Source organism: Primulina eburnea, chromosome 5 (assembly GCF_022965805.1).
Source record: "Primulina eburnea isolate SZY01 chromosome 5, ASM2296580v1, whole genome shotgun sequence".
NCBI classification, from domain to species: domain Eukaryota; kingdom Viridiplantae; phylum Streptophyta; class Magnoliopsida; order Lamiales; family Gesneriaceae; genus Primulina; species Primulina eburnea.
Genome location: NC_133105.1, coordinates 21,640,443 through 21,651,065, shown reverse-complemented (window position 1 = coordinate 21,651,065; position 10,623 = coordinate 21,640,443).

The following is a 10,623-nucleotide window of genomic DNA, read 5'->3' as shown; positions in this document are numbered from 1 at the left end:
ACTAACAATACATTAAGATAGATCAATTAATCCAATCATATTTCGAAAATGAGAAAACTTAGCCTCTGGTAATGATTTTGTGAAAATATCAGTCGTTTGTTGATCTGTATGAACATATTTGAGCCGTATTTCTTTCTTCATGACGTGTTCTCATATAAAGTGATGTCTGATATCAATATGTTTTGTCCGAGAGTGCGTAACTGGATTATATGTGATTGCTATTGCGCTGGTGTTATCGCAAAAAATAGGTGATTCAGTAGCTTGGATGCCGTAATCCTTTAATTGTTGTTGTATACAAAGTATCTGAGCACAACAACTTCCAGCCGCAAGGTATTCTGCTTCAGCGGTTGAAGTACCAATTGATGTTTGTTTCTTACTAAGCCATGATATCAACCGTTCGCCTAAAAATTGACATGAACCGCTTGTACTCTTTCTGTCAACTTTGCACCCCGCATAATCTGCATCTGAGTACCCTACAAGATTAAGACTTGAATCTTTGGGATACAAAAGACCCACATTAGCAGTTCCTTTAAGATATTTAAGAATGCATTTAGCGGCTATAAAATGAGATTGCATAGGGTTAGCTTGAAATCGTGCACATAAACAAACAGTAAACATAATGTCTGGTCGACTGGCAGTTAAATATAGCAAAGAACCAATAAATCCTATGTACATTTTTGTGTCAACAGAGATTCCCCCTTCAACTTTATCCAGCTTAATTGATGAACTCATTGGGGTGGAAGCTGGAGAGCAATTTTCCATGCCAAATTTCTTTTGCATATCTCGAGTGTATTTGGATTGATTGATAAATATACCATCTTCGGACTGCTTGACTTGCAGTCTTAAAAAGTAATTTAATTCGTCCATCATGCTCATCTAAAATTTCTCCTGCATCATCTTGGAGAATCTTTCACACAGCTTAGGATTAGTTGATCCAAAAATAATATCGTCCACATATATTTGTACAAACAACGAATGATCATTTTTTGATAATTTAAACAGCGTTTTATCAACAATTCCGATTGTGAAACCATGCTCAAGCAAGAAATTGGTTAAAGTGTCATAACATGCTCTTGGGGCCTGTATTAGTCCATATAGAGCTTTGTCAAGTTTGTAAACATACTCAGGGAAGGTGTGATTGACAAAACCGGGTGGTTGTTCTACATGAACTTCCTCATTTAACAATCCATTCAAGAAAGCAGATTTAACATCCATTTGATACACTATAAAATCTTTAAATGTTGCAAATGCTAAAAATATTCTAATGGCTTCAATCCTGGCTAGAGTGGCAAAGGATTCATCAAAGTCTATACCTTCTTCTTGTATATACCCCTGAGCAACAAGTCTAGCCTCGTTTTTTATAATCAAACCATTTTCATCCATCTTGTTTCTGAATACCCATCTAGTTCCAATTACATGAGTGTTATTAGGCCGAGGAACTAGATGCCAAACCTTACTTCTTTCAAACTGATTAAGTTCTTCTTGAATGGCTTCTATCCAATTTAAGTCAAGTAATGCATCATCAATTTTCTTAGGTTCTATCTGAGAAACAAATGCAGCATGCATGACTTCGTTTATCATTTGATTTATAGTTCTAAGAGGAGCAGTAGGGTTACCGATGACCAGATCAAGTGGATGGTCCTTTTTCCATTGGAGACATGGTCCATATGGATTTAGCTCGGTAGGTTGAATAATTTCTTCTTCTTGCTCCAGTGCTACTTCCATCTGCGTTTGTTGGATGTCCTCCGGTTCGTTCACCGGTTGAGTTTTTTGTTGAGCGGATGATTTTTCTTTTGATGTGATTCCCCCTATTTTTGTCAGATCTACCTCATCATCACTGCTTGCTTCAAGGTTAGTTGCATCAAGATTATTTATTAAATCATGTATGCTGTTACTATTTTTGTCATAACATATAGATGATTCATCAAATACGATGTGTATAGATTCTTCAACATTGAGAGTTCTTTGATTATAAACTTTGTATGCTTTACTCACCGCTGAATATCCTAAAAAGATGTCATTATCAGCTTTAACATCAAAAGCGGTGAGATGCGTTATGAAATTAATGTGAATGAAACACTTACAACCAAAGATGCGAAAATATCCAACTTCTGGCTCCTTTCCAGTCCAAATTTCTTATGGAGTTTTCTCATGATTCTTATTGACCATGGACCGGTTTTCAGTATAGCAGGCTATGTTGATGGCTTTAGCCCAAAACCTTTTTGAGACACCTGATTCGGCTAGCATGGTTCTGGCTGCTTCCTTCAATGTGCAGTTTCTTCTTTCAGCTACTCCGTTTTGTTGCGATGATCTTGCTGCTGATAATTCATGTTTTATGTAATGATCTTCAAGATAGGATGACAGGAATCGGTTTAGAAATTCAGTTCCTCTATCACTCCTCATTCTGTCAACTGCTTCACTTTTCTCGTTTTGAAGTCTTTTGAGCAACTTGATTAGTTGATCAGCGGTTTGATCTTTGGAGTTAAGAAATGATACCCATGTAAATCTGGAGAAATCATCGATTACTACGAGAGTGTATTTCTTTCCCCCTAAGCTTGTTATAGGCATTGGTCCGAACAAGTCCATATGAAGAAGTTCCAGGCATCTTGTTGATGAGTTTCTTCCTTTCCTCTTGAATGTTGACCGGACTTGTTTACCTAACTGACAAGCATTGCAGATTCTATTTTTGGGAAAGTCAATGTTAGGCAATCCAGATACTAATTTAAGTTTGTTGATAGTGGAAATAGATTTGAAATTAATATGGTTAAGTCTTTTATGCCAAAGCCAATTTTTATTAACATTTAAGGCGACAAAACAGGTAGGTGCACTAAGACAGTCATCATTCCATTTAAATTTTTATGTATTTTGCTCTCTGTGACTAGTTAACATGATATTACCTAACGCGGTTTTGACAGTACAAATGAGTATTTGAAATTCTACGGTGTAACCAATGTCACATAGTTGGCTTATGATTATCAGGTTATAAAATAGATTCTCTACAATAAGTACATCTTTAATAGTAATTTTGTCGTGGATAATCTTACCCTTACCAACAGTTTTACATTTAGATTGTCACAAGAAGGTGATTGTTGGACCTTTGTAGTTGATTACTTCTGACATGAGATCTTTGCTTTCAGTCATGTGTCTAGAACAGCCACTATCCAAGAACCAGATTGATTCCTCCAAGTTACTTTTCTTTGACGCCTAACATTAATGAAAAGAGAGATTGGTACCCTTTCCTATTTGGGTCCTGAGCTTATTAGTCCCTTAGGAATCCACACTTGAATTATCCTGAAGGTTTTTCATGATATGTCCTAAGGAAAGAGCTGTTATGTGCATAATCACGTGGTGTATGTAGTGTCTTTCTCTTTTCAGTATGTTGTTTAGACCATCTGTCATTTTCACTCAACCGGTATCTCTTTTGAACAGGTCGGCTATTGTGGTAATGGTTCGGTTTAGTTTTTGAATGATTTCTGGTTGATCCTGACTTTTTGATATCCCAACCTGAACCATTGTGAACGGTTGTATTAGTCCTGTGTCTGAGCCATGATCGGTTGGTTTTAGCATTCTCAGTTTCGACGTATCCTAAACCACATCGCCTTCTGTTATTTTCAAGACTTACATTCTGAGTGCCTTGATTTTCAGGTTCATCATGTTCATATACCGTACTAGATATGACAAATTCAATTGGTTTTAAATTTCCTTTTTCTACTAGCGGTTAAGTTTGTACTCCTGAGGTGCTGCTTCATTAATGCTATAACCTAGCCCGGTTCTGTCTCCGGCTGGCTTCTACAATTCATGCAACCTATTCAGAGAAATAGAGAACTTGTTCCAAGTGTTAATGGTACTTATTAACCGTTTGTTTTCTTTTAAAGTAGCATGGAACAAATCGCAGATCATCATTCTCAGCCGTTAGTAAACTTAACTTTACTTTCAAACTGTTAACCTCTTTTTGCTATGAACAGCTAGAGAGATTTAACTTGTTTTCCAAGTTTTGTTTTTCTGTTTTGGCTTCATTGAACTGCTGTGATAGCCTCTTAAACTCATCTACCATGTCGTGAAGTGCGGTGACAAGATCTACTCGTGTGAATTACTCAGAGTTAAAGTCAAATACCATTTCATCAGTAGATTCTTGAACTTCTTTGGCCATGAGACACTCTAATTTCTCATCTTCGCTTTCACTTGAAGATTCTTCAGAAATAGATTTTTCAGATTCTGATTCAGCCCATTTGCCTTTGTCTTCCTTCTACAACTAGGACTCTCTAACTCTTCATTTTGATGAATTTTTTGTTTTCTTTAACTCTTCTTCTGTCGCCTGATTTCTTTTCATCTTTTCTTGGCCTGTTGCATTCTACAATAAAGTGTCCTTTCTTTCCACAGTTAAAACAAGCTTGACCATCATCAGTATGGTCCTTGTTGAAGTGAGGTTTATTCATCTGTGATTGATTCTTGCGCATAAATTTACTGAATTTTTTAACAAATAAAGACATGGCTTCATTGCTTAATTGCTCGACCGATTTCTTACTTGAGGACTCTTCGACCGGAAGAGTCACTATGGTAGCTGGCAGTGCCTTTGTTTGTTGCGATGTGGATGGATCCTCTTGAGTTCGTATTCCTAGTTCGAACTCATATGCTTTAAGGTCGGCGAAGAGATCATGAAGTTCTAGTTTGTTCAGATCTTTTGATTCTCGCATTGCTATAGTCTTTACATCCCATTCTCTGGGAAGAGCTCGCATAACCTTTAAAGCAATTTCTTTGTTGGAATATTCTTTCCCGAGTGACGTGAGTTCGATGATGATACTGCTAAACTGTTCATCAAATTCTGCAAGAGTTTCTCCTGGCTTCATCTTTGCGTTGTCAAACTTTTGGATAGCCACAATCAACTTATTTTCCTTAGTCTGATAATTTTCTTTGCATAGTTGAGTAAGTTTTTCCCATATTTCCTTCGTAGTAGTGCATGTCTTGATCTTGGCAAACATATTCTTGTCCAGAGTTTTATAGAGAATATCTTTCGCAACATTATCCAAATTTGCATTCTTTTTATCCTCAGCTGTCCATTCAGATCTGTTCTTTTCAACCATCCGAGGAGCACCTTCAGTTATTGTTGCAGCTGTATTCGCCTTCAGAATATTCATTGGCCCGTCAGTGATGACATACCACATTATGTCATCTTGGGCTGCTAAATGTGCCTGCATGCGAATTTTCCAATCGTCATAATCTTCTTTAGAGAACATTGGAATTTTATTGAAAGAAGCCATAAAGATGTCAGTGTTTGATAGAACCCCGCTCTGATAACACTTGTTAGGATCGGGAAAGAGTTTAGAGTGGGAGTGAATGAACTCTTTCAAATTTTCTCTTTTTAAAAAAAGTTTTTCTTCAAACGTTTCTTAGACGATTGAAAATTCTTTCTCAAACGGTTGGAAAGTTGAACCACTGATGAATGCGGAAAACAGTTCAATTTCCAATGATGCTTCAAACACTTTAAGCAGACTTAACAAGTTGCAGTTAAAATGGTAAGAGCTTGTGATAAGTAAACAACACAAGATTTTTATGGATGTTCCGAGATTTAACACTCCTACGTCAACCCTTCTTCCTTTTCCTGGAAGGATTCAACTAAAAGACTTTGGCTTTACAACGTATTTGCAACAGCCCACTCCAATCAGGACTTATCACATTGTCTGTATTGGAACTCTTATTGATCACTTTACACTTTTGGATATTAAGGACACTCATTTCACCAGATACAAGACTTGATCAAATAACCAACATGTTACTGATGAAAATAAAGGTTACGTGAGTAGAACGAAAATGATCAACTGAATTTCTGTTTTTGTGCATGCTGATTGAGCGATGAGGTATAGGAACTTTAAGAGAGCTCGTAGATCTTTTCAAGTATGCAAGCAAGTTGTTGTGATTTAATTGTGAGCTGAAAAAAACTGACTTCTACTTGGTACACTTATCCGTTAATATACACTATTTCTTTAACGTTCGGGAAGGACATAGCAACGTTAACCTGATTCTCTGAACAAATGAGTCTCTATCTTCTTTATGAGCATTAAATTTTCTTTATTGAGCGCATTTAATTTTCCTTTTTCTCAGCACCGTTCTGAAGCACTTTTCCTGAGGAGTTCCTTTTATAGAAACTGTATTAAGCATCAGAACATGCAGTCTACACTTGGTCTCTCTTCTTTGGGATAGGATCATAAATGCAGATCAATCTTGGAGCAGATGTATATACGTAGACTTCAAGATGGTGTAATACTTTGAATGCATTAAACCGGTCAGAGAATGTCTTTGATCAATAAATGGTCCTTTAAATGATCTGGTTCTTATAAGCGGTGGAAACTCTTTTTAGCTTTGGCCGGTTACAAAGATATACCATAATTTGAGCTGGATGGTTGAACTTATATATGTCACATATATGAACCGCAGTACTGTCTTGTTTTTGTCATACGTCAAAATTCTTGCTTCAACAATTTTTCTTGACAAAAACATAACAAAATCTCCATAATCTTGTTGGGATGAGTGCTCAAGAGGTTGTTGCTCAAGGGAGGCACAACCCTCGCTCTAGTGTGTGTAAAAGTGTGAGTGTGTGTGTTTGTAGGTACGCGTGAGTTTTTAGAGGCTATCTTCTTTTTCTTTTTCTTTTTCTTTTTGCTTAACTTTTAACTAAATTAATTAAATAGCCAAACTTCTAATTAGGCTAAATAATTAAGCTCACAAAATTTACAAAATAATAAACCATAAGTTAAAGAATTAACTCCTAATTTTTGAAAATTGCAAATAAAATACTTAAAATATTTTAATTTATCTAATAAATTAATTTTGACCTTAAAATGCTATATTTCATAAATAATTTAAAATAAATAATTTCATAGCTTAAAATAAAATATAACATTTGAATATTTTGTTGCCTTAATCGTCTTTGGTCTCCTATATTCATCTGAAAAACTCAAACTCAAGAAAATATTTAATTTTTCATAAACAAGGACATATAAACACATAAAAATAATTAACATATGTTACATGCATCATTTAAATTATTTTAAATTAATGAAATAATTTAACAATTTTAATCATGCATGGAGTTTACGTGTACATGTTTTTCGACACTATAGTATATGTGCCTAGCTGCACCGCCTCAACGAACAAAAATGAGACCTATAAGAAAGATCGGAATTTATATTGTTTATGATAGCCAATCAATCATTCGATATCTTGAACCTCACGTACATGCAACGTGTTTACATCATGTTTTGCTAATTCTCATTTTAATGAATAAATCTTCTCAATGTTAGGGGAGAAAAGAAATATATTGATAAGTAAATTACATGGTATTCATCATCATTGTTACATCTAGATCCAAGAACTAAACAATGTAAAAAAGATGTAGAGAAAATTCTGCACTTGCAAAGAATATCAAATCAAATAGCAGATGCATTTTCAGACACAAAACGGGTCACTAAATCATATATACATGATGTAAATGCCCTTTCTTAAATTGAAATTCAAAAGAAACTAATTGAAGACACTCATGATGTCATAATAAGATTGAAACATGGAAGTCCAATTGGTTCCAAGAATAAAAAATTTCGAAAAAGAAAATGCATAGAGAAACACGATGATCACAAAATAAAGATATTCTGTTATTACCACGAACTGACGAGAATCGTGAAATCTCTATGAATTTTATTAATACACAAAAAATATGGAACCGAAAAGATATAAAAGAAATTGATGAGATATTTTCTTACAATGTGGCATTTGACATCATAAATGACAATGAAGATCATGAATTAAAATCTTGTGGTGAATGTAAAAATCGATAGGACTGGATAAAATAGAAATATTCCATCTAGGTTGAATTGGTCCTTACACCTGAAGGTGTAAAACTTGTTGAGAACAAATGGGTTTTTATCCCAAAGAGAACTGAGAAAAATGAAATAGTAAGATATAAAGCTCGACTTGTTGCACAAGTTTTTTCAAATTGATAAGTGCAAGATTTGCACTTAATTTAAATTAAAATCCATTTTGAATTATGCATGTTTCGAACGAAATTATGCGTTTTTGTTTGTTTTGATTGTCATCGCAGGAATGGAGAAAAAAGTATAAACGAAGCCAAGTGGACCAAGAAATGCACAGCCACGAGCATGCCATCGGACAGAGGTGTTCGCGCGACCGCGCCACTTCACGTGCAGCCGCGCGCACAGATGTGCAAGATGATCGACATAAATGCGCGCGCGGCTGCGCCACTTCCCGCGCAACCGCGTGCACAGGAACACAGGTGCATGACTAGAGATGTGCGAGCCTTCGCGCCAGTTCTCGCGCTACCACGCGCGCACACGGAAGCAGGAGTAAAACCCGAGAGGTGCGCGCGCCCGTGCCACATCACGCGCAGGCGCGCGTGCACCCATACAAACGAATGACCAGAGACATACGCGTGGTCGCGCGACTTCATGCGCGACCGCGCGCACACATGCACGGGCCAGATACGCAGCAGCGCACGCGCAACCGCGCCAGAACTCACGCCGCCGTGCGCACGGCGTTCCAGAAAGCCTTATAAAACGCGCGAGCTAGGTCAAAAATGGGTGAGCCGTCATTGGAGGAACACACGAGAGAACAACCGCCTAGGGAGAGGAAACGTACAAGCAAACACGAGACGTATATTCGGAGCGTGAAGAACAATCACAAAAACGAAGAACGACGGATCTGGGGACGGAGACGACACTTCGGATTTGTTATCTTTTCCTTCGTTTCGTTAGTTTATTGCGTAACGATGTCTAGAACTATGAATATGTCTCATGTTCTCTTGGATTTTGTGATGAACTAAAATTCCATTCTAGAGGTTGACGTAGCTTTGTCTATATGATGATTTGACCTGGATATTTTTATGATTGAATTCCGTTTTGTTTAATTATGTTCTCTTTATTTTATTTCACTGCAATTTACTGGCCATAAATTGTGTGTTGTCGGATTAATTCTACAACTCGGGAGAGGGACTAGGATTATAGATCATTAGAGACACATCGTTGAATGTTTATATCGTTCGAAAGGCGTATAACTTTAGCGAGGCTTAGGTAAGAACATTGTTTGCCTTTACCAATTAAACGTAGATTTTAGTAGGAATAATTGAATCAAAGTTTAATTGGTATAATTTATTCGTCACTTGGGAAAGGGTGAATAAAATACGTAAGTGTTCTTGGCCATTAAATAATAGGAATTCGGGAATTTAAATACAACCAGGAAGAATTATTGTAGAAACTTAGTGAAATCATTCCTCTAGATATTCTCTCTCATTGATATTTCTCCATTGGGTGATTAGTTTAATTACTTTCTTGAAATCAATTCATTTACATAAACCAAACATTCTTTCTGAATTTTCTAGATAAAGTCGAGACTATTATAATTACAAGCACTGATATAAATTTTTATACACATTCCTCGTGGGATCGATATCTGTACTCTAACCAGTACTAAAACTTGACACCGTACACTTGCGGTAGAGAAAACACGCAACAAGTTTTTGGCGCCGTTGCCGAGGAGTGTCAAATTTGAATTTATATCAGTATTGTTACCAATTGTCTAGATTTTAATTTAGAGCTTTTATTTTTATTTTATTTTATACTGATTAAGTTTTTCATTTTTTCCTGCTTGACAGTGTATGCTAAGATCACAAAACTCAGACTTGCTGATTTTTGACCCGGAGATCGAAAGAACTGTGAGAAAGTTAAGAAAAGCAAGACGAGAAGAGATCCAAGCAATGGCTGAACACAGAGAAAATGACAGCCACATCCGGCCAGAAGCCATTCCTATCAGAGATCACTTCCGACCAGTGATCAACAATCATTACTCTGGTATTGCAAGAGGACCATCAACCCAAATAATTTCGAGCTAAAGCCTGCTCCAATCAATATGGTTCAACAAAATCAGTTTGCTGGGACTGCCACTTCTGATCCTCACGTTCATTTGAGGACCTTCTTGGAGATAACGGATACGTTAAAAATTAATAATGTTCCTGATGATATTATTAGACTGCGTTTGTTTCCGTTTTCTCTCAGGGATCAAGCAAGAGGATGGCTACAATCGCTTCCCTTGGGAAGTTTCACGACATGGCAGGAGCTGGAGACGAAATTTCTGGCAAAGTACTTTCCCCCTGCAAAGTCTGCACAGTTGAAGATTGAGATTAGGACTTTCAGGCAGACATATTTTGAGCAATTGTACGAGGCAAGGGAAAGATACAAGGAGTTGCTGAGAAAGTGCCCGAACCATGGCTTTGAAGACTGGGTGCAAATTGAATTATTCTACAACGGTCTAAATGGGCAAACAAGAGGAACAGTGGATGCTGCAGCTTGTGGCACGATCTTTGATAAATCTCCCGAGCAAGCTTACGACTTGCTGGAACAGACGACGATAAATAGCTACCAGTGGCCGTCTGAAAGGGACAGGAGTAAAAAGGACAGCTGGAGTTTATGCTGTGGATCCTATTATGTCACTCAATGCTCAGGTATTTGCATTGACCACTCAAATAGCAGCGATGAATAAGGTAAGCACATCCGAAACTGAGAGTCCATCGACTGTTGCTGAAGAACAATCTATTCCTCAAGAAGCTCAGTACGTCAACAA